Source organism: Capra hircus, chromosome 15 (assembly GCF_001704415.2).
Source record: "Capra hircus breed San Clemente chromosome 15, ASM170441v1, whole genome shotgun sequence".
NCBI classification, from domain to species: domain Eukaryota; kingdom Metazoa; phylum Chordata; class Mammalia; order Artiodactyla; family Bovidae; genus Capra; species Capra hircus.
Window position 1 is genome coordinate 67,574,818 of NC_030822.1, and position 5,111 is coordinate 67,579,928.

The window sequence follows — 5,111 nt, forward strand, 5'->3', positions numbered from 1 at the left end:
CAATTCTACCTTCTTGATATTTTTCTGAATTTCCAAAATTACTGGCAATGCATATTTAATCAGAAAACTCTTAATTAAAGAAATATTTTTAATGTCAAGTTGACACTGGTGCTCAGATCACCTCCACACTCTTGGGAAACTTATCACAGACATTTGGCAAAATATATATATATTTTTTCCTCTACAAACAGCCTGACAGTTCTTGGCTTCTGCAAAAAGAGACTGAGGGCAGAGCTATGAATATTTAATCTGTTTCTCATTGAATTATCCAAAAAAACAGAAATGGAAACCCCACCCACTGACCAGCCCTGGTTGCATAAGTCAACATTCTCACATTTTATGGTTGGGGCGACAGGAGAAAATTCAAAGAAAAATTACGGGTCCTTTATCTTACTGTGTCAGAGCCTTTCATGGGCTCATGGGCTGACTGTGTACCTTTCCATTTAGAGCTGCTGCACATCATGACTTCTAAAAGGAAAGTTAGCTGGACTGATTTCTTGGGAAATGCTGGATAGCTGGGGCATATCAAAGGGAGTTTGGAATGGTTTATGTGGTTTGAAAATTTTGGGGGCAAAACTGCCTTCCTGTTGCTTTTGGAAACTGCAGTCCAGAATTGCAAAGGAAGTAAACAACAGAAACTCCCTCACCATTTGCTTTGTTTCCCATTTGTACTTAGCTAATTATTTCATGCTAACAAGAGAGTATGTTTCTCCACAGTCTTTTTTTTTTTTTTTTTTAAGGTTGGCTGCAATCATGGGACACTTGGAAGATGAAATCAGGTCACTTTCCATTTACAAGTTTACACACAAATGGAGCCAGTTGTCTTCTGCTGTGCAAACCAATGAATGAACTTTCTCATCTGCTTCCCTGCTCTCTCTGTTCCATGGTACCTAAAAGGGATGGAATTCATTTGGGATGTGATTAGCCATCATCCAAGGCTAGCAATACTGAAAATTCAAAGCAGTAGTTGTTGCTCATTCACTAAGTTGTGTCCAACTCTTTGTGACCCCATGAACTGCAGCATACCAGGCTTCTTTGTCCTTCACTATCTCCTGGAGTTTGCTCAAACTCATGTCCATTGAGTTGATGATGCTATCCAACTGTCTCACTTTCTGTCACCCTCTTCTTCTGTGCTCAATCTTTCCCAGCATTAAGGTATTTTCCAGTGAGTCAGCTTCACGTCAGGTGACCGAAGTATTGGAGCTTCAGCTTCAGCATCAACCCTTCCAGTAAATATTCAGGCTTGTTTTTCCTTAGGATTACTGGTGTGCTCTCCTTGCAGTCCAAAGGACTCTCAAGAGTCTTCTCCAGAACCACGGTTCATTTGAAGCATAAATTCTTTGATGCTTAGGCTTCTTTACAGTTCAACTCTCACATGTGTAAGTGACTACTGAAAAAACTAGCTTTGACTACACAGGCCTTTGTCAGCAAAGTGATATCTCTGCTTTTTCGTATACTGTCTGGATTTGTCATAGCTTTTCCTACAAGAAGCATCTTTTAATTTCATGGCTGCAGTCACCTTCTGCAGTAATTTTGGAACCCCCCAAAATAAATCTGCTACTGTTTCCATTTTTTCCCCATCAATTTGCAATGAAGTGATGGAACTAGATACCATGATCTTAGTATTTTGAATATTGAGTTTTAAGCCAGCTGTTTCACTCTCCCTTTTCGCCTTCATCAAGAGGCTCTTTAGTTCCTCTTCACTTTCTGCCATTAGAGTGGTATCATCTGCATATCTGAGGCTCTTGATATTTTTCCCACCAATCTTGGCTCCAGCTTGTGAGTCATCCAGCCCAGCATTTGACATGATGTATTCTGCATATAAGTTAAATGAGCAGAGTGACAATATACAGCCTTGATGTACTCCTTTTCCAGTTTTGAACCAATCCACAGTTCCATGGCTGGTTCTAACTGTTGCTTCTTGACCTGCATACAGGTTTCTCAGGCAGCAGGTCAGGTGGACTGGTATTCCCATCTCTTGAAGAATTTTCCACAGTTTGTTGTGATCCACACAGTCAAAGACTTTAGTGTAGTTAATGAAGCACAAATAGATGTTTTCATGGAATTCCCTTGCTTTTTCTATTATCCAATGGACGTTGGCAATTTGATCTCTGGTTCCTCTGTCTTCTCTAAATCCAGCTTTTACATCTGGAAGTTCTTTGTTCACATACTGTTGAAGCCTAGCTTGAAGGATTTTGAGCATTACCTTGCTGATATGTGAAATGAGGGCAATTGTTCAGTAGTTTGAACATTCTTTGGCATTACCCTTCTTTGGGATTGGAATGAAACTGATCTTTTCCAGTCCTGTGACCATTGCTGAGTTTTCCAAATTTGCTGGCATAGTGAGTGTAACACTTTAACAGCATTATCTTTTAGGATTTGAAATAGCTCAGTAAGAATTCCATCACTTACACTTTGTTTGTAGTAAAGCTTCCTAAAGCCCATTTGACTTCACACTCCAGGATGTCTGGCTCTAGCTGAATGACCACAACATCATAGTTATTAAGTCATTAAGACCTTTTTTGTGCAATTGTTTTGTGTAGTTTTTCCACTGCTTCCTAATCTCTTCTGCTTCTGTTAGGTCCTTGCTGTTTCTGTCCTTTATTGTGCCCATCTTTGCATGAAATGTTCCCTTGGTATCTCCAGTTTTCTTGAAGAAATATCTAGTCTTTCCCATTCTATTATTTTCCTCTATTTCTTTGCATTGATCACTTAAGAAGTCTTTCTCATCTCTCCTTACTATTCTCTGGAATTCTGCATTCAATTTGGTATATCTTTCCCTTTATTCTTTGCCTTTTGCTTCTCTTCTTTTCTCAGCTATTTGTAAGGGCTCCTCAGACAACCATTATGCCTTCTTGCATTTATTTTTCTTTGGAATGGTTTTCATCACTGCCTCCTTACAATGTTAACAACTTCCATACATAGTTTTCAGGCATTCTGGGTATCAGATCTAAACCCTTGAATCTACTATATCACTTGCACTGTATAATCATAAGGGATTTGATTGAGGTCATTCCTGAATGGCCTAGTGGTTTTCCCGACTTTCTTCAATTTAAGTGTGAATTTTGCAGTCAGGATTTCATAATCTGAACCATAGTCAGTTCCAGGTCTTGTTTTTGCTGACTGTATAGAGCTTCTCTGTTTTAGGCTGCAAAGAATATAATCAATCTGATTTCGGTGTTGACCATCTGGTGATGTCCATGTGTAGAGTCTTCTCTTGTGTTGTTGGAAAAGGGTGTTTGCTATGACCAGTGCGTTCTCTTGGAAAAACTCTGTTAGCCTTTGCCCCGCTTCATTCTGTACTCCAAGGCCAAACTTGACTGTTACTCCAGGTATCTCTTGACTTCCTACTTTTGCATTCCAGTCCCCTATGATGAAAAGGACATCTTTTTATGATGTCAGTTATGGAACCTGCTGGTGAATCTCTCACTGCATTCTCTATCCCCATCAGGAGAGCTTTGGGCTGTTACCGTCTTCCGTTCCTCTCAATGTGCACTTCTCTTCTATCTGCAATTTTTGTCCAAAAAATTGCTCTCTTGTAATCATCTCTGCTATTCTTTTTGCTTTTATGGATTACCACATCTTTATATTCCTTTACTATGATGTTTTGTGGTCTGGGGAAGGAGAGAAGGTAAACCACAAGTGTCAGTCACTAATTTTTAACCAGACCCCTAAATTCCTTCAAGGCAGAACTGGGTTTATTAATTTCTGTCCCAACTACTCATCACAACGAAGAGTTGGCATTTTCAGTCATGCTTAAGAAAAAAAGGGAAAAAGATGGAATGAATGTCTCCAAGAGTTGTTTTGCTATGCTCATGCCTACAACAAGATATAAGCTATACCGAAAAGTTTAAACAGATAGTGGTTACAGAGCAGATAATGATACTAGAAAATGGGTCAAACATAATTTGGGATCTACAGAAAAGCCAAAATGCATTTTCCTAAGTGGTGTTTTCAGAGATTTGATACTTGTCTTTGACTCATATGTACTATTCAGGTTTCCAAGAAAAGTTTTCCTATTGCCCAGGTGTGCAGCTTCCCACGTGGTGCTAGTGGTAAAAAACCCTCTTGCCAATTCAGGAGACATAAGAGACACAGTTTCGAAACTGGGTCAGGAAGATCCCCTGGAGGAGGGCATGGCACTCCACTCCAGTATTCTTGCCTGGAGAATCCCATGGACAGAGGAGCCTGGTGGGCTACAGTCCATAGGGTCATACTGAGTCAGGCATGGCTGAAGTGACTTGGCATGCATGCATAGGGCATATTTATATACAACAAGTCTTGGCCCCTTCACTGCCCTTCCTCTCCTGCCACCAGTAACCCTGACCATAGCTGCATCCCCTCTGAGTTGTTCCCTGAGGGTCAGGGTGCCAGCACTCCTGAACTCATAGCTCAGACGTTGAGTAGGAGAAGAGGTGGGTGGTTCAGTCATTTATTTTTGCATGCCTGATTTCAACCATGCCCTCCTCATGCCCTGACTTCCCTGCTGGCTCAGATGGTAAAGCGTCTGCCTACAATGCAGGAGACCCAGGTTCAATCCCTGGGTCAGGAAAATCTCCTGAAGAAGGAAATGGCAACCCATTCCAGTATTCTTGCCTGGAAAATCCCATGGATGGAGGAGCCTGGTAGACTACAGCCCATGTGGTTACAAAGAGTTGGACACGACTGAGTGATTTCACCTTCACCTTCACCTTCTCCTCATCAAATGGGAGCTTTCAGCTCTTAGAGATGTGCAGCCCCTTTTGTTCCTCTGCCTTTCAAGCTGCAAAGATGCCTTTCCCCAGATCAAAAGATTAAGGTTCCTTCCAGAATTCCATACCAGCTGGTTCTGAGCATTTTAAATGTGCCTGAAAAAAGCATCTGCTCTTTCCATGTTGCTTCTATCTTCCCTTTACACTAAACACCTATTCATTTATGTCTGCTAAGGCTGAGAAGTGGAGAATCTCTAGTTTGTAAATATAAAAGCAGAACCCTTTGTCACGCACTTACTGCGTCCCCAGTTATAAGGCTTCCAGAGCCTGTTTTTGACCAGCTGCCAGCCTGCTGTGCCCAGTGTTGACTGGAACTATCTTTCTCAGGGTAGAACATGACATTCACACAAGAACTTGGCT

General features: G+C 41.2%; 1 non-coding gene across 1 annotated transcript; it reads left to right on the forward strand.

Annotated features, from left to right (window-relative positions):
• TRNAC-ACA lies at nucleotides 4,481-4,552 on the forward strand. Its single transcript has one exon. It is a non-coding gene; the product is annotated as a tRNA-Cys (tRNA).